Below are 20,332 nucleotides of genomic sequence, written 5' to 3'. Positions count from 1 at the left end.
ACCCTTGGGGGTGAAGGGGTTAACTGCCATAGACCTGTCAGGCAGGAAGCCAGACTGATCTGGATGTATTTGAAAAAACTGACCGTCACATCCATACATAGACTAAGTGTGAACAGGTGCTGAACCTAGAGTAACCAACTCATATATAGTCAAGTAAAAAAGGCAGCACACTGCAGTGCTAAGACATGCAAACATGAAACATGAAAACAGAACTGCAATACTGCACTAGAAATATGAAAAATGAGAGCGTTTAGCGCATAAAAATGGCCAATTTTATGTGTACCTGATAGCCCCTTTACGGCATCTCTCGTATATCAGGTCCTACGCTTGCCTACCTCGCTGAGAATAAACGTCTCCATGTGAATGGGTACCTGTGAAAACCTCTTCCTAGACTCATATTCTCTCTCTCTGTGGAGGGGTACCGGACCTGCTGCGATTAAAACACCTGGGCTAGGAGGCGGAGTGCTCAGTCAGAAGGCTAAATAATATATTTGAAAAAACTGACCGTCACATCCATACATAGACTAAGTGTGAACAGGTGCTGAACCTAGAGTAACCAACTCATATATAGCTGCAGCGCTAAAACATGCAAACATGAAACATGGAGACGTTTATTCTCAGCGAGGTAGGCAAGCGTAGGACCTGATATACGAGAGATGCCGTAAAGGGGCGCTAAACGCTCTCATTTTTCATATTTCTAGTGCAGTATTGCAGTTCAGTTTTCAGTTTTCATGTTTGCATGTTTTAGCGCTGCAGTGTGCTGCCTTTTTTACTTGACTATATATGAGTCGGTTACTCTAGGTTCAGCACCTGTTCACACTTAGTCTATGTATGGATGTGACGGTCAGTTTTTTCAAATATATTATTTAGCCTTCTGACTGAGCACTCCGCCTCCTAGCCCAGGTGTTTTAATCGCAGTAGGTCCAGTACCCCTCCACAGAGAGAGAGAATATGAGTCTAGGAAGAGGTTTTCACAGGTACCCATTCACATGGAGACGTTTATTCTCAGCGAGGTAGGCAAGCGTAGGACCTGATATACGAGAGATGCCGTAAAGGGGCTATCAGGTACACATAAAATTGGCCATTTTTATGCGCTAAACGCTCTCATTTTTCTTATTTCTAGTGCAGTATTGCAGTTCAGTTTTCATGTTTCATGTTTGCATGTTTTAGCGCTGCAGTGTGCTGCCTTTTTTACTTGATCTGGATGTATTAACTTAGAAATAACACCCGTCAATCGGGTCGCTAACACTCCGGCCAGAAGTTTAACGTCCGTAGTGAGCAAAGAAATCGGGCGATACGATTCAGGTAGTTGTAGATCTTTATCTTTCTTCAGGATTACAACTATTATGGCCTCCCTCATGGAGGTTGGCAGGATTCCCCTATTCTTAGACTTCTCCAAGACTACTCTTAGTCTGGGCAGCAACACTCCCTCCATCTCTTTATAAATTTCAGCTGGTAGTCCATCTGCTCCTGGCATCTCACCTCTTGCCACTGCCCTTAAATTAATTAACCCCTTAGTGACGGAGCCAATTTTTTTAAATCTGACCAGTGTCACTTTATGTGGTAATAACTCTGGAAAGCCCCAACAAATACCGGTGATTTTCAGATTGTTTTTTCATGACACATTATACTTTATGATAATGGTAAATTTAGGTCGATATGTTTTGTGTTTATTTATAAAAAATATCAGAAACATGAGAAAAATTTTAAAAAAATTAGCAATTTTCAAACTTTGAATGATTATCCCTTTAATCCAGATAGTCATACCACAGCAAAACATTACCGTATATACTCGAGTATAAGCCGACCCGAGTATAAGCCGACCCCCCTAATTTTGCCACAAAAAACTGGGAAAACTTAATGACTCGAGTATAAGCCTAGGGTGGGAAATGCAGCAGCTACCGGTAAATGTCAAAAGTAAAAATAGATATCAATAAAAGTAAAATTAATTGAAACATCAGTAGGTTAAGTGTTTTTGAATATCCATATTGAATCAGGAGCCCCATATAATGCTCCATGCAGTTTATGATGGCCCCATAAGATGTTCCATATTAAAATATGCCCCATATAATCCTGCATAAAGGTTAATAAAGGCCCCATAAGATGCTCCATAGACACATTTGCCCAATATAATGCTGCATAAATGCTGATTATGGCCCCATAAGATGCTCTATAAAGATATTTGTCCCATATAGTGCTGCACAAACCTTGATTATGGCCCTATAAGATGCTCCATACAGACACTTGCCCCATATACTGTCGTGCCCTACAAACGTTAATTATGGCCCCATACAGACACTTGCCCCATATAGTGCTGCACAAATGTTATGGCCTCCATATAGTGCTGCACAAACGTTATGGCCCCCATATAGTGCTGCACAAACATTATGGCCCCATATAATGCTGCACAAACGTTATGGCCCCCATATAGTGCTGCACAAACATTAAGGCCCCATATAGTGCTGCACAAACGTTATGGCCCCATATAGTGCTGCACAAACGTTATGGCCCCATATAGTGCTGCACAAATGTTATGGCCCCATATAGTGCTGCACAAACGTTATGGCCCCATATAGTGCTGCACAAACATTACGGGCCCCATATAGTGCTGCACAAACATTATGGCCCCATATAGTGCTGCACAAACGTTATGGCCCCATATAGTGCTGCACAAACATTATGGCCCCCATATAGTGCTGCACAAACATTATGGCCCCATATAGTGCTGCACAAACGTTATGGCCCCATATAGTGCTGCACAAACATTATGGGCCCCATATAGTGCTACACAAACGTTATGGCCCCATATAGTGCTGCACAAACATTACGGCCCCATAGATGCCCCATACAGATATTTGCCCCATTTGCTGCGATAAAAAAAAAAAAAAAATCACATACTCACCTCTCCGTCGGTCAGGCCCCCGGCACTTTCAATAGTCACCCGCACCTCGTTCCGGCGCCACTCCATGTTCAGCACCGACGTTCAGCAGAGGGCGCACACTAACTACGTCACCGTGCCCTCTGACCTGAGTGTCACTGCTGAAGACAGATAGGCGCCCGGAACGGGGAAAGGTGACTATCGCGCAGCGCTGCGCTCCCCTCCCCGTATACTCATCTGGTCCTGGCGCTGTGCAGTCCCTGCTTCCCCGACGCCGCAGCTTCTAACTGTACTGAGTGGTCACTGTTACCGCTCAATACAGTAATGAATATGCGGCTCCACCCCTATGGGAGGTGGAGCCGCATATTCATTTACTGTAATGAGCGGTACCATGTGACCGCTCAGTACAGGAAGAAGCTGAAGCTGCTGCTGCCGGTGCCGGGGAAGCCAGGGACCTGCAGGGACCGCGCCTGGACTAGGTGAGTATTTTTAGACAGCCCCCGCTCCCCCTTCCCTGCCGACCTTTGGGTATGACTCGAGTATAAGCCGAGAGGGGGACTTTCAGCCCAAAAAAGTGGGCTGAAAATCTCGGCTTATACTCGAGTATATACGGTAATACATAACATTTACCTCATGTCTGCTTTACATCAGCATCATTTGTAAAATGTTATTTTATTTTCTTAGCATTTTAGGAGGTTTAAAAATGTAGCAGTAATTTTTCATTTTTTCAAAGAAATTTTCAAAATTTATTTTTTTAGAGACTTATCCAGGTTTGAAGTGACTTTATGGTTCCCATATATTGGGAAACCCCCAAAAGTTAAACCATTTTAACAACAGCACCCTCTGACATATTGAAAAGTTAGGTAGTTTATTAACCCTTCAGGTGCTTTTCAGGAATTAATGCAAAGTGGCATGACAGAAATGAAAATGTGTATTATTACCACCTAAATGCCTCTAACTTCTGAACAGATTACTATAGCCGTCAGACTCTAAGGCCGATATTTGGTCATGCATTGCCATGGCAAACATCAGGACCACACAATCATGATCTGAGGGCACCAATTGGGATAAAGAGGAAGCCCCTACACTCTGTTAACCATTTATAATTATGTAGTCACTATTGACAGGAGCATCTAAGGGGTTAAACAGATTTGGCCGCTGCAAACACCGATCGTAGCTGATGCGGCAAGTTGTCAGCAATAGTGTACAGCCAACAACTGCTGGATTGTCACCTGTATGGGGAGGTTATGCTCATATATCAGGTCAGTTAAAAGACGTATTGGCTGTCATTAAGGGGTTAAATTAAAAAATGTAATGTTTACATTTTCTTAAAAAAATATAATTTGTTTATAATTTAGTAAAATACGAAAAATCATTTTAAAAAGTTTGGCATTTTCACTTTTAAACACTAGGGGGAGCAGCTACTGAAATTTGACAAAAACCTAGTGTACAACTAGCTCACATTACTGCACTGCAGTAATTATGGGCGGAGTCTGGTGACATAAGTGATGTCACTCCTCTCCTTCTGGGTGTTTGCTAAGGGATAAGAGAGGATTCAGGAACACATTGAGCAGCCATTTTGTTGGTGACTGCAAAGTTATACTGACAAGTAAGCAGTCACAGAGGATGGCAGGCAGCAAGGATTCTGGGAGACATATGGTGGAGGGAGCAGGGTGATCGCAGCACAGAGTATTTCAGGAGAGCAGTGTGCAGCTCTATGGCACCATGTTCAGTGCGCAGAGCAGCCAAGGATTTACATAGAGCGCTGTCTTTTATACACATGGATGGACAGTCTGCTTTGTCTGCTCCACAGAAATCCAGGAAACATTTCTGCTGATTGATGGTCTGTTCTGATCCAAACATTGCATGCAAAGACCCCATTCCCCTACTCAGATCCTGTCCTGGCGATGTGTGAAAGCGAGGTGACAGGCGCAGTACAGGGTTACACTGGGAAGCAGGTTGGGGGAAATGTAGCCACATAGTAACAATAAAAATGAGACCCTTCTCTTCAGCTGCCTCACCAGCCCTCCCCTGACTGCACCTAACTGTAGGTCATGCTGCCCCCTCTATTACCCCAGACCCGTGTGCAGGTGCTCAGCCAGAACCACCCTAGAATGGGTCCCCTATCTGAAGATAATACCGCCATATAGATCACACATAATACTGTTATATAGTTCTCACACAATACCACCACATAGATCACACACAATACCGCCATATAGATCACACATAATACTGTCAAATAGATCACACATAATACTGTCAAATAGATCACACATACCACCATATACTTCTCACATAATACCGCCATTTAGATCACCCATAATGCCGCCATATAGATCTCACATAATACCGCCATATACTTTTCACACATACCGCCATATAGATCACACATAATACTGCCATATACTAATCACATAATACCGTCATATAGATCACACATAAAACCACCATATAATTCTCACCTAGTACTGCCACATAGATCACACATAATCCCAAAATATAGTTCTCACATACCACCGTCATATACTTTTTACATCATTCCACAATACTGATCAAACATAATACCGCCATATAGATCACATATAATACCGTCACACAATACTTGGCGGCATAATGTGTGATATTATACATTATATATATATATATATATATATATATATATATATATATATATATTATATCTCGGCATAATGTGTGGTCCTTATGGGAGTATTATGTGATAAAATATATATGGCGGCATTATACGTGATCCATATGGTTTTGTGCTGCTCTAGGGAGGTTACAGATGAATGGTGGAAGGAGCAGGGTGACAGGAGCACAGAGTATTTCAGGAGAGCAGTGTACTGGTCTATGGGGGGGGGAGTGTGCTCACACTCACAACTGTATACTTAGCCTTTATTGGCTATGAAAATGGGGGACACCCCCCTAAAAAGGACGTGGGGGCCCCCCATAATTAATAACCAGCAAATGCTATGCAGACAGCTGCGGGCTGACATTAATAGCCTAGGAAGGGACCATGGATATTGTCCCCCCCAGGCTAAAAACCTCAGCTCTCAGCCGCCATTTACATGCGCATTTTCTGGCAATTTCCACTTGCCCTGTAGCGGTAGCAAGTGGGGTTCATATTTGTGGGGTTGTCACCTTTGTATTGTCCGGTGGCATCAAGCCCACGGCTTCGTAATGGAGAGGCGTCTATAAGGCATCCATCCATTACTAATCCTATAGTTGTATTGTAAATAAAGACTCGGGCAGAATAGACTCGGTCCTTTATTAATCTTTTTTTAAACCATACTTACCGAACGTATAATCCTCGACTACCTCGTCTCCTACAACAAAAATAATAAACCACAAAGGGAAAAGCCATGCAGGGGGGAGAGGAGTGCATAGAAGGGGATTAGATACTGACTGCTGGGCCGTGTATCTAATCCTGTCCTGTGCGATACCGACTGCTGAGCCATGTATCTAATCCTGTCCTGTGTGATACCGACTGCTGAGCCATGTATCTAATCCTGTCCTGTGTGATACCGACTGCTGAGCCGTGTATCAAATCCTGTCCTGTGTGATGCCGACTGCTGAGCCGTGTATCTAATCCTGTCCTGTGCGATACCGACTGCTGAGCCATGTATCTAATCCTGTCCTGTGCGATACCGACTGCTGAGCCATGTATCTAATCCTGTCCTATGTGATACCGACTGCTGAGCCGTGTATCTAATCATGTCCTGTGTGATACCGACTGCTGAGCCGTGTATCAAATCCTGTCCTGTGTGATGCCGACTGCTGAGCCATGTATCTAATCCTGTCCTGTGTGATACTGTGCTGAGCCGTGTATCTAATCCTGTCCTGTGTGATACTGTGCTGAGCCGTGTATGTAATCCTTTCTTGTGTGATACTGTACACAGGATGTGATACTGTACACAGGACAGGATTAGATACACAGGACTAGATTAGATACAGAGCTCAGCAGTCAGTGTCACACCGGACAGGATTAGCTACACAGGACAGGATTAGCTACACAGGACAGGATTAGCTACACAGGACTGGATTAGCTACACAGGACTGGATTAGCTACACAGGACTGGATTAGCTACACAGGACTGGATTAGCTACACAGGACAGAGGTAGCAGGGGTAGATGGTATATAGAGGCAGGTAGCAGTGGTATATAGGGGCAGGTAGCAGTGGTATATAGGGGCAGGTAGCAGTGGTAGGTGGTATATAGAGGCATGTAGCAGTGGTAGGTGGTATATAGAGGCAGGTAGCAGTGGTAGGTGGTATATAGAGGCAGGTAGCAGTGGTAGGTGGTATATAGAGGGAGGTAGCAGTGGTAGGTGGTATATAGAGGCAGGTAGCAGTGGTATATAGACACTTATCTCGGACACTCGCTTCCCAGCAGCAGCTTCTCCCTGGCAGCTCCTGCCATCGCACGCACTGAGCTGTGTGTGCGATGACAGAGGAAAATAAACAAAGTGGCCGCGAACTCATCCCATAGTTGTGACCTAGAAACCCAGTGGGCGTGCCCAGGTCACAGCTAAGAAGCAGGAGGAGCGGCCTCAATGAAAGAGATGCGGTCGGAGCCCGACCGTTGGCTCCTATGGCCATGGCTGCCGTAAGCGAGGTGTGCAAGTGTCGTGCCCAGTCACTTACACCCACACTAATGAAAATGGCAGCCTCCAGTGGGAAAAGTAAAAGTGAATAAATAAAGTATGAAAGTAGTACATTTACATTTGTATTAAAAATAATGCATTACATAATCAATAATTATTAATACAAAAACTAAAATCACGGCACCTTCCCTTTAAAGCGCGGCTTAGTTCTTTGTCTGTAATAGGCCCCTCCAATCTTTCCCTACCCTCCTCACTCAGCCTAGGTAAGACAATACCCTGTAAAAATGCCATATTGTCTCCCACCAATGGGACCACGCCAGAGGAGTACAGATCCGCGTAAAAGTCCATGAAGACCCTTAAGATCTCAGAGGTCTCGGACACTTTCGTACCATTATCAAGTTCCACACCTATCCATTATTAATCCTATATTTATATTGTAACACACAGCAAGAATAAAGTCCTTTAACCCCTTAATGACCGCCAATACACCTTTTAACGGCGGCAGTTAAGGGTACTTAAAGTACAGCGCCGTTAATTAACGTTGCGGTGGAAAAAGTGAATAGCGCCCCCCAGAGTCGGATTTTCTCTGGGGTCTCGGTTACCGGGGGTAGCCGAGACCCCAGAGAACATGATTCGGGGGTTTTTACCGACCCCCGGGTTGCGATCACCGGTAATTACCCGTTAACCCATTTAATTTCTCTGTCCTCCGATGTGATCGCACATCAGAAGACAGAGAAATGGGGTCCCCGATCGCCCCCCGATACTCACCTGTCTCCCCCGGTGCTCCTCGTGGCTCCCAATGGGCGCCGCCATCTTCTTCCGGCCCAAAAATGGCGGCCGCATGCGCAGTGCGCCCACCGACCGGCACCCGGAAGATCTTTGGGGTCTCGGCTGCCGGGGGTAGCCGAGACCCCAAAGAACATAATCGGGGTCGGTTTTTACCGACCCCTGTTTTGCGATCGCCGGTAATTAACTGTTTACCGGCGGCCGCAAAAAAAAAAAAAAAAGCGATGTGTAATTCTCTGGCCTCTGATGTGATCGCACATCAGAGGACAGAGAAATAGGGGGTTTCGGGGACCCTGTTACACTTACCGGTGTCCCTGGGTCCTCCTGTGTCCCTTCCTGGCCGCCGGCTTCTTCCTCCAGTAAGAAAATGGCGGGTACATGCGCAGTGCGCCTGCCATGATCTGCCGGCTGGCAGCTAGAGGAGTTGGGGCTAAATTTAGGGTTAGGGTTGGGGCTAAAGTTAGGGTTGAGGCTAAAGTTAGGGCTAGGGTTAGGGTTGAGGCTAAAGTTAGGGCAAGAGTTAGGGTTGGGGCTAAATTAAGGGTTAGGGTTGGGGCTAAAGTTAGGGTTGGGGCTAAACTTAGGGCTAGGGTTGTGGCTAAACTTAGGGTTAGAGTTGAGATTAGGGTTAGCATTAGGGTTAGGGGTATATTGGGATTAGGGTTAGGTTTGAGGTTAGGGTTGAGATTAGGATTAGGGGTGTGTTGGATTTAGGGTTCTGATTAGGGTTATGGTTGTTTTGGGATTAGGGTTGTGATTATCGTTAGGGTTGTGATTAGGATTATGGATCGGGTTGGGATTAGGGTTAGGGGTGTGTTGGTGTTAGGGTTGGAGTTAGAATTGAGGGCTTTCAACTGTTTAGGTACATCAGGGGGTCTCTAAAAGCCAATTTTGCGCTCAAAAAGTCAAATGGTGCTCCCTCCCTTCTGAGCTCTGCCGTCCGCCCAAACAGTGGTTTACCCCTACATATGGGGCATCAGCGTACTAGGGATAAATTGGACAACAACTTTTGGGGTCCAATTTCTCCCGTTACCCTTGTGAAAAAAAAAAAAGTTGGGGGCTAAAAAATCTTTTTTGTGGAAAAAAAAAATATTTTTTATTTTTACGACTCTACGACTTTTACGACACGCATTATAAACTTCTGTGAAGCACTTGGGCATTCAAAGTTCTTACCACACATCTAGATAAGTTCCTTGGGGGGTCTAGTTTCCAAAATGGGGTCACTTGTGGGGGGTTTCTACTTTTTAGGGACATCTGGGGGTCTGCAAACGCAACATAACGCCCACAGACCATTCTATCAAAGTCTGCATTCCAAAACGGCGCTCCTTCCCTTCCGAGCTCTGCCATGCGCCCAAACAGTGGTTTACCCCCACATATCGGGTATCAGCCTACTCAGCATAAACTGCACAATAAATTTTGAGGTCCAATTTCTCCTGTTACCCTTGTGAAAGTAAAAATTTTGGGTGAAAAGTTCATTTTTGTGGAAAAAATATGATTTTTTTTTATTTTCATGGCTCTACATTATAAACTTCTGTGAAGCAGTTGGGGGTTCATAGTGCTCACCACACATCTAGATAAGCTCTTTGGGGGGTCTAGTTTCCAAAAAGGGGTCACTTGTGGGGGGTTTCTACTGTTTAGGTACATCAGAAGCTCTGCAAATGCAACATGACGCCCGCAGACTATCCCATCAAAGTCTGCATTCCGAGCTGCGCTTCTTCCCTTCCGAGCCCTGATGGGTGCCCAAACAGTGCTCCCCCCCACATATGGGGTATCATCGTACTCAGGACAAACTGGACAACAGATTTTGGGGTCCAATGTCTCCTGTTACCCTTGAGAAAATAAAAAACTGCAGGCTAAAAAAATCATTTTTGAGGAAAAAAAAATGATTTTTTGTTTTCACGGCTCTACGTTATAAACTTCTGTGAAGCACCTGGGAGATTAAAGTGCTCACCACACATCTAGTTAAGTTCCTTAAGGGGTCTAGTTTCCAAAATGGTGTCAAATGTGGGGGGTTTCCACTGTTTAGGCACATCAGGGGCTCTCTAAACGTGACATGGCATCCGATCTCAATTCCAGCCAATTATGCATTGAAAAAGTCATACGGCGCTCCTTCTCTTCCAAGCTTTGCATTGAGCCCAAACAGTGGTTTATCCCCACATATGGGTTATCGGCGTATTTAGGAGAAATTGCACAACAAAACTAATGGTTAAATTTCTGTTTTTACACTTGTGAAAATAAAAAAAATGGTTCTGAAGTAAAATGTTTGCAAAAAAAAGTTAAATGTTCATTTTTTCCTTCCACATTGTTTCAGTTCCTGTGAAGCACGTAAAGGGTTAATAAACTTCTTAAATGTGGTTTTGAGCACCTTGAGGGGTGCAGTTTTTAGAATGGTGTCACACTTGGTTATTTTCTATCATATAGACCCCTCAAAATGACTTCAAATGTGATGTGGTCCCTAAAAAAAAAATGGTGTTTCCAAAATTGTGCTGCTGTAAAGTAGACATGTGGGAAATGTTATTAATTAACTATTTTTTGCGACATATCTATCTGATTTAAGGGCATAAAAATACAAAGTTTGAAAATTGCAAAATTTTAAAAATTTTCGCCATATTTCCATTTTTTTCATAAATAATCGCAAGTAATATCGAATAAATGTTACCACTAACATGAAGTACAATATGTCACGAAAAAACAGTCTCAGAATCAGCAGGATCTGTTAAAGCGTTCCAGAGTTATAACCTCATAAAGTGACAGTGGTCAGAATTGTAAAAATTGGCTCGGTCATGAAGTACCAAATTGGCTCTGTCACTAAGGGTGTAATAATTATAGGGGATAACTCAGGAGACTCTTTGCGTGGAAGAAGACAACTACAGGACACAGTTTTATAAGTGGTAAAGTCTATATTATCACACGGTGATTCAAACAGGTGCAGAGAGAAACTCAAGTCCACAACACTTGGTGCAAATATCAAATGCAGCTCAGCAGTCTATAGGAAACTTCAGAGGAAAATGCAATCACGCAGAAAGTCTATGAAGCACAATTATTCTTGAGGATACTTGACACGAATAAGTCCTTGCTTAGTCCAAAACACAGATAGATATGCTTATAAGGCAGTTCAAATAATATCTTAGCTCAACCAGGGGGGTCTGGGTAATAGTCTCAGGTTCTTGCAGAGCAGCAACAGCTTACATGTCCAGCAAATGCAGATGGAAGTAAACACGAGCAGCAGATGAAGGAGGATTACTGGAACTGGTGTATGCAGCAGGAACTCAGAGCAGAGTAGCAGGATGACCCCACAGGTTCACAGGAGCAGGTATATAGCCAGGGAGTAACCAGAGGTCAGGAGCTGGATGCAAGCAAAATACTCTAGTACAGACTGAAGGCTGGGGTGGAGTTTTATAGCAGGAAGACACAGTGCACATGAGACTAAAGACGCCATCTTGGAAAAGGGCAGTAATGCACAAAAAGGTAATAAAAAATGTTCAGAGTCCTGACAAAGGGGTTAATTGAAAAAAGAACACAGACTCCTTCAATGACTCTAAGGGTATGTGCACACGTAGAATGGTCCACTGTGGATTTTTCTGCAGCGGATTTGATAAATCCGCTGGCAAAAACACTGTGTTTTTCCTGCGGATTTATCGCGGATTTACCGCGGTTTTTGTGCAGATTCCACTGTGGTTTTACACCTGCGGTTTTCCATTATGGAGCAGGTGTAAAACCGCTGCGGATTCCGCACAAAGAATTGACATGCTGCGGAATGTAAACCGCTGCGTTTCCGGGCGTTTTTTTCCGCAGCATGGGAACAGCGTTTTCGGTTTCCATAGGTTTACATTGTACTGTAAACTCATGGGAAACTGCTGCGGACCCGCAGCTGCGGATCTGCAGCAAAACCCGCATCGTGTGCACAGAGCCTTAATTTAACGATACTCATGCCAATGCTCATTCCATCGAATACCTTGTCTCCTGTAATAAAACAAAAATTAAAAAGAACAATATCCCTAATTTGTCCGTCGTTCTGTCCCACGCGGTAATCCATGTCTGGGGTAAACAGTTTTCAACTTTTCAACCTAGACAGTACCAAGATGCGACCATCCAGGCTGAGAACAACTGATGATTGATCATTGAGGTTACTGCAGGTCACTGAGGCATCGTTCCCAATTTTCTCACAGATAACTGCGAGATAACTGAGCTCAGCGCTGCACCATGAGACTATTTGAAAAATGTATTTATTTACAGTGCAAACGCTGGCTGATGAGTACTCCCATCAGCCACCGCCTGTCCTTGCTGTTATTAGCGACAGCAGGCTTCGGCTGATGGGAGCAGTAGTCCCATCAATCAACGCCAGTTACCTGAGGTAAATGTTTTACCTCCGACCACAGCTGCGGGCTCACGTTGTAATTTGAGAACTGCAGCTTTCTGACCTGCAGTAATGTTTGCCAGTGGTAATAATCTTACTGCTGATCAGAGCCGCCGGTGTTTCTCATGCTATCATGCAGATGACCACGCCATAAACACCTGGTGTCCGTAGGGCCAAACCTAAACAGTAACACGGACTTCATGGTGAAGTCCGTACCCGAACAGTAAGTGTCCGGTACGGACGCCAAACTTTACTGTTTTGGTTCGCCCATCTCTAGTTAAAAGCTGACCAGCGATTTCTCTTTCTTACATCAAAATTGACAAAATCATTTTTCTCTCATTTGAAATGACTTTGAGGAGCCTATATGACAGAAAATACCCAAAAGTGACAATTCTAAAAACTGCTATCCTCAACGTGCTCAAAACAACAATCAAGAAGTTTATTAACCCTTCAGGTGCTTCACAGGAATTATTGGAATGTGGACGGAAAATCGAACATTGAACTATATTTTTTTCACAAAAATGTACATTTAGACCCAATTTTTTTTACTATCACAAGGGTAACAGGAGAAAATTTCTCCTGAGCACACAGATACACCATATGTGGGGGAAAACCACTGTTTGGGCGCCATTTGACATTTTGAATGCAAAATTTGCTGGAATAATTTGCGGAAGTCATGTCGCGTTTGGAGTGCCCCTGATGTGCTTTAACAGTGGAACCTCCCCACAAGTGACACCATTTTGGAAATTATACCCCTTTTGGAATTTATCTACAGGTGTATTACAATTTTGACTCCATGGGTGTTTTCCAGAAACAAGCAGTAAGGAATGTTGCTGAGTGAAAATTGCTAACTCCCATTTTAGTGACCAGTACGTTGTACTGACCGACTCATGCTTCTGGAGACATGCACCCATAAATTAGGCAGGCTCTCTTTGCTACAGAAATGCCTAACATGTGAATGCTAAATGCGGTTTAGACACACTGCGGCTCAGAAGGGGGGGGGGGGGCATTTGGGTTTTGGAGCATAGAATTTGCTGAATTTCTTTTGAGGGGCTAGAAGCCATTTTGCTTTTTCAGAGCCTTTGTTCTACCAGTAACCTGGAAGCCCTCTAAATTTCTGTTAACAAGGGACCTGAGCCAATTGATGAATTGCTGTTATTTGCCATCTGATATCAGCCCCCACATTCCTGTACTGTTATCTCTCCACAGGGTCAGTGAAAAAACCTGTTTGCTAATATGCTAATGACATATTGAACTAGCTTGTTGAAACAATGACCCCCTGTAGTGCCTTAATCCACCAGGCACCTTTGTCAGGTGTGGGAGGCCTGAAAACCACCCTAACCTGTCTGACTACTCCTGGACATAAGGAGAGGACAGGAGCTGGGGGGAATTCAGATCCTGTGTTGAACCATGATGTGAAGACAGCACATCAGAGAGAGAAAGAAGGGAATATGGACTGTTATCCTCTGTGCTGGATTGTTGGACTTTTATCCTGTTGCTGAACTGCATTCGTGTTCTGGAATATTTTATCCTTTGTGTGGTGGATCGTATATGGACCTTTCGTACTTTTGCCTAAATAAAGGTCTTGGGATTGTTCACTATTCTCTTGCTCTGTTGATTGTGTGATATTGGAGAAGGACTCTGTGACAGGTACAATAAAGTATACTTTTTTTGCCTCATTTTTTTTTTTTTTTTTTTAACGGTGTTCATTGAAGGGGTTAACTAGAGGGAAATAAGTTTTATGGGTGGATCACTCTGGACGCGGCGATATCAAATATGTGTACTTTTTGTTTACTTTTTTTTTTTAAGAACTAAAATTTATTGGAATAATATTTTTTCGTTTTTATTGTTCTTTATTTTTTATATATATTTTTACGATTTTTAATATCTTTTTTTTTACATTGTTCCACTATGGGACATCATTACACTGATCTGATAATAAAATTTATTGGAATAATATTTTTTCGTTTTTATTGTTCTTTATTTTTTATATATATTTTTACAATTTTCAATATCTTTTTTTTTTTTTTACATTGTTCCACTATGGGACATCATCGTTACACTGATCTGATACTCTGCAATGCTTTTGCACTGCAGGGCATCAGTGCAGCGTCTGACAGGCAGGGAGGTGTGCCACCATCCCTTTGTGATCCTGAAGTAACCGGTGAACATCTTGAGGCCCAGGGGTCACCATGGAGACCATCAGCACAAGGTGATCACACCGCATTGTGCTGATGGGAACAGACAGGGAGCTCTCTCCCTCTCCGATGCTCCTCGATGTCGTTGCCCCTATTGATAGAGGCATCAGAGGGGTTAAACGTATGCGATCGGTGCTGGCATCGATCGTGGGCGTTGCTGCAGGGTGTCAGCTCTCGTATAGAGTTGACACCCGCACTCAATCGCGGCGGCGCTCAGCGTGAACCCAGGTGATCGAGAAGAAGTATATTAACGGTGGCTTGCGAGATCGCATCTGCCGCAGCGCTGCACATGTATAGCACATGTCAGGAAGGGACTAAAGAATTTTTAAGAAAGCAAAATAAAAGGGCATTCTAGATGATAATCTTTACAAATACCTATTGGCTGAAAAACCTATTACCGCAGTAATATACATTCTACCAAAGATCCACAAGTCTCTAATTAACCCTCCTGGATGCACTATCATATCAAGGAGTGATTCATTATTTAGTCATATAGGAGTTTTCCTTTGCAGTATCTTGAGGCCTCTTGCTAACAAAACTTCCTGCTATATACAGGATACAACAGATTTATTATGTAAATTACAAGGGGTTGAATTAAATGAAAGGATAATACTAGCCTCCTTTGATGTTGTATCATTTTATACACTACCGTTCAAAAGTTTAGGGTCACCCAGACAATTTTGTGTTATCTATGAAAACTCATACTTTTATTAAATCAAATGAGGTGCCGAATGAATTGAAAATCTAGTCCAGACATTGACAAGGTTCGAAAAAAAGATTTTTATTTGAAATAATAATTTTCTCCTTCAAACTTTGCTTTTATCAAAGAATGCTCCCTTTGTAGCAATTACAGCCCTTTGGCATTCTAGCAGTTAATTTGGTGAGGTAATCTGGAGAAATTTCTCCCCATGCATCCATAAGCACCTCCCACAAGTTGGTTTGGCTTGATGGGCACTTTTTGAATAACATATCGTCAAGCTGCTCCCACAACAGCTCAATGGGGTTGAGATCTGTTGACTGCGTTGGCCACTCCATTACAGATAGATTACCAGCTACCTGCTTCTTCCCTAAATAGTTCTTGCATAATTTGGAGGTGTGCCTTGGGTCATTGTCCTGTTGTAGGATGAAATTGTCTCCATTCAAGCGCTGTCCACAGGGTATGGCATGGCACTGCAAAATGGAGTGATAGCCTTCCTTATTCAATATCCCTTTTACCTTGTACAAATCTCCCACTTTACCAGCACCATAGCAACCCCAGACCATCACATTACCTCCACCATGCTTGACAGGTGGCGTCAGACACTCTTACAGCATCTTTTCAGTTCTGCGTCTCACAAAGGTTCTTCTGTGTGATCCAAACACCGCAAACTTGGATTTGTCTGTCCATAACACTTTTTTCCAATCTTCCTCTGTCCAATGTCTGTGATCTTTTGCCCATATTAATCTTTTCCTTTTATTAGCCAGTCTCAGATATGGCTTTTTCTTTGCCACTCTGCCCTGAAGGCCAGCATTCCAGAGTAGCCTCTTCACTGTAGATGTTGACACTGCCGTTTTGCGTGTACTATTTAATGAAGCTGCCAGTTGAGGACCTGTGAGGCGTCGATTTCTCAAACTACAGACACTAATGTACTTGTCTCGTTGCTCAGTTGCGCAGCGGGGCCTCCCACTTCTCTTTCTACTCTGGTTAGAGCCTGTTTGTGCTCTCCTCTGAAGGGAGTAGTACACACCGTTGTAGGAACTCTTCAGTTTCTTGGCAATCTCTTGCATGGAATAGCCTTCATTTCTATGAACAAGAATAGACTGTCAAGTTTCACATGAAAGTTCTTTTTTATGGCCATTTTGAGAGTTTAATGAAACCAACAAATGTAATGCTCCAGATTCTCAACTAGCTCAAAGGAAAGTCAGGTTTTTAGGTTCTCTAATCAGCCAAACTGTTTTCAGCTGTGCTAACATACTTACACAAGTGTTTTCAAGGGTATTCTAGCCATCCATTAGCCTTCTTACACAGTTAACAAACACAAAGTACAATAAGAACACTGGAGTGATGGTTGTTAGAAATGGGCCTCTATACACCTATGAAGATATTGCATTACAAACCAGACGTTTGCAGCTAGAATAGTCATTTACCACATTAACAATGTAAAGAGTGTATTTCTGAATCATTTAATGTTAGCTTCATTGGAAAAAACTGCTGCTCTTTTAAAAATAAGGACATTTCTATGTGACCCTAAACTTTTGAACGGTAGTGCACTTCAATTTGTCATAATAGAGGTTTCACAGTAGTAAAGAAAAATTGAATGGGACAAATTACTCACAGACAAGTGTTGCATTTATATTGAAATTGCTTGAGATGGTAATTAACAGGTATTTTCTTTCTGTAAATTATTTTTAAATTCAACAACCACAAACTGCAATGGGGGCCAATATCGTGTCTGCTTATGCCAATTTGATGATGACAATGATGGAGAAAGACCTCCTCTGGGTATCTCACCACTTCACTAAGGTGCTTAGATAATGGAGAAACATAGATGATGTCTTCCTCCTTTGGACTGGTACTAATTCTGAATTGGATTGCTTCCATAATTTTCTGAATGAGATAAATAATTATATTAAATTCACTTTGGTGCATTCTGAAATGGAGCTTAAATTCTTATATGTGCTAGTTGTAAGTAGAGGGGGTAAACTTTCAACCACACCATACAAAACTGACAGATAAAAACAATATATTGAAATATGAAAGCCACCATCCAAGAAAGTTGATTGAATCATTATCCTATAGCCAGTTTTTCCGTACAAAAAGAATTGGCAAAGATTATGAGACTATAAAATCTGGTTTTAAAATTTGACTAAATAGATTTTGCAGAGGGATTACCCAAAAACGCTATTGGAAAAACGAGAAGTAAATGTTGACTCTTTGGAATGTAATAAACTTCTTCATGGAGGGCTTAGTAAAAAGAAAAATATTAAAAGAATTCCAATGGATAACAACTTATTGGTAATTAGATGGAGGCCTGATGCTATCGCATCGGGAGGGTGGTGATGTCACGATGGGGGCAGTCATGCGGCGCGGTTGTTGCCTAATGGCATCCTGTGATAATCTAATGACTTTTGCATCAGGGGATTCATGTGATTAACGCCTACGCTTATATGCATTTTTTAAAATTGTCTGTGTCTGACCGTGTATAGAACATACCACAGCTCCTGGGCAGGAAGCAAAAGACAATACTGACATTACAGCAACAGCAGGAGATCGCAGAGGATACATTTTGTGAGGTAAAATATTTTTTAAAAACAGTCAGTGAAATATTTTACCTCACAAAATGAATCCACTGTGATCCCCTGCTGTAATGTCAGTATTGTCTTTTGCTTCCTCCCCTGCCCAGGAGACATGGTATGCTCCGTACTTGGTCAGACCCAGTCAATTTTTAAAATGATCTTTAATGTGACCGGCTTCCTCTGCCTGTAGACACGTCGCCCATCTGCCGCCGGGATCAACTGAATGATTCACTCCACCTGTGCGTAATTTGCGCAGACGCAGTAAATCAGACCACCACCATCTTTGTGCAGGCAGATAGCAGTGGTCACATTAAAACTGCGCATGCGCTCCTCCTGTGCAAAGATGGCAGCAGTCAGTGAATCATTCAGCTGATCCCGGCGGCGGCGTGTTCACGACAGTGTTCTGCTGGTGGTACCGCACAAGAGGCTGCGTGAGTGTGTGAGAGCGTGTGAGTGTGAATGTGAGCGTGTGTGTGTGGTGCGTACAGCATATAGTGTGTGTGTGCGCGCGCTTGTGTGTGTGTGTGGTGTCAGCAGCAGTTTCCATATTGAGACACCCATCACTTGGGTGTCCCAATATGGCGGTCGGAGAACTTCCTCCGCTTGGAATTCTGGGATACGGTGACATCTGGACAGAACAGGAAAACATTACAAGGCGATTATATAGATTTCCTGGAAGATGTGCACCCATGTTAATTTTTCCCTGCTTTCTAGTGATAGATATTATCTACACACACACGATGACAGCACTAGCAAGCAGGAAAAGATTGAAAAGATTACAATTTGTATATATATACACACACCATATATGTATATATATTTTGTGACAGAGTCACTGGTACAATATATGAGGGGAGATATGTGTCACGATTATTGCCTTCTTCCGTGATCTAGAAACCCATAAGTTTCTCTTCAGCATGCTATGTGCTGAAGGAGTTAAGCAGCCATGTTATGAGATGGGTCTGTAGGTGAGTAGGTAAGAGATGGGTGGGACACCTACTTGCCATATCTGTGGCAGGGATGTTAAATGTACAGCCACCGAATTTCTTCTCTGTGTCGAGTGTTTGGAGGTGAAAGACTCCAAACGTGGCTCCAGGGAGAGCTGAGGACTTTGTGTGGCCACGTTTACAGTGTTCAAACCTGCTAAGGTTTATGCGGTTTCATAATAAACCAGCAGGTGATTTACCACAAGAGGTGTTCCTGACATATATATATATATATATATATATATATATATATATATATATATATATATATACACACACACACACACACACACACATCTCATTTTAGCCTAATGCAGTATATATATAGAAAGTATAAACATTTTACCATATATTTCTTGTATCAATAATTCACTTTTTAAACCTTCTGATTGATGCCATTTAATAACTACTTTCCTTGTTAAACTGAACTATAGTTAAACCATGAATTACAATATATTAATGCACTTTAATCCACCTGTTTCCACCTAGTCTTAGGCATCTTTCGGCTTCACTCATTCTTAGAAAAGCATTAGAAATTACTGAGTGATGCAGATATTACTAGGATTACTATTCTTTTTATGGTTCATTTGTGATTTACTATGTTTGTTTTTCCAAAAAAGACTGAAAATGTGCTAATTAAGGATAGAAGGGAGATTATGTGCCACTAATTAAGATTGGGTATTGGGATTTTGCACAGACTGGTTTAGAGCCTCTTTGTTAAATATTTGAGAAACACAGAAACAATCTTTTCTATCCCTTCAGAAGAAGCAAATAAGTGGGAAGAAGATAATGAACACACAAAGCCCGACAGGACAGATAGCAAGCCTTGCAAAGCTTCAGCTATCCCAATACAATTTCAAAGCAAAACCCCCATCTCCCTAAAAATAGAAATCATTAAATATATGTCTTTGAGTTGTCCTTTATCAGATTTAGAAAAGTTTTAAGTAGCACTTTAACAGAAGTTAAAATTCTCACTGTCAAAGTTTGAGGTCAGAGTCCGGAGACTCAACAATTGCTAAAACGTAGGGCAAGAAGGGCCTAGATGAGCACTGAGCCTCTTTGTTCATGCTTGGCACTAGTTTCTATTGGAAAATGGTCTGTCAGTGTTGCCAATAGGCTCTTATACATGCCGGTGTTGATGGGCTTACAAGGAAGGCCTATTTTTAAAGGAACCTGTCAGTACGTTCAACCCCCAAAAGGCATTCATGAGCATGCAGGTCTTTTAAATGTAAATTCATTGTAAAT

General features: G+C 42.6%; 1 protein-coding gene across 3 annotated transcripts in view; it reads right to left on the bottom strand.

Moving 5' to 3' along the window:
- Positions 1–20,332, bottom strand: part of FBXO15 (F-box protein 15) — a 162,218-nt gene that overhangs the window by 73,916 nt on the left and 67,970 nt on the right. The gene's annotated exons all lie outside the window — the stretch shown is intronic.

Source organism: Ranitomeya variabilis, chromosome 6, assembly GCF_051348905.1.
Source record: "Ranitomeya variabilis isolate aRanVar5 chromosome 6, aRanVar5.hap1, whole genome shotgun sequence".
NCBI lineage: Eukaryota > Metazoa > Chordata > Amphibia > Anura > Dendrobatidae > Ranitomeya > Ranitomeya variabilis.
Note: the sequence above shows the minus strand (reverse complement) of the source record. Positions and strands in the feature narration are given on the sequence as shown.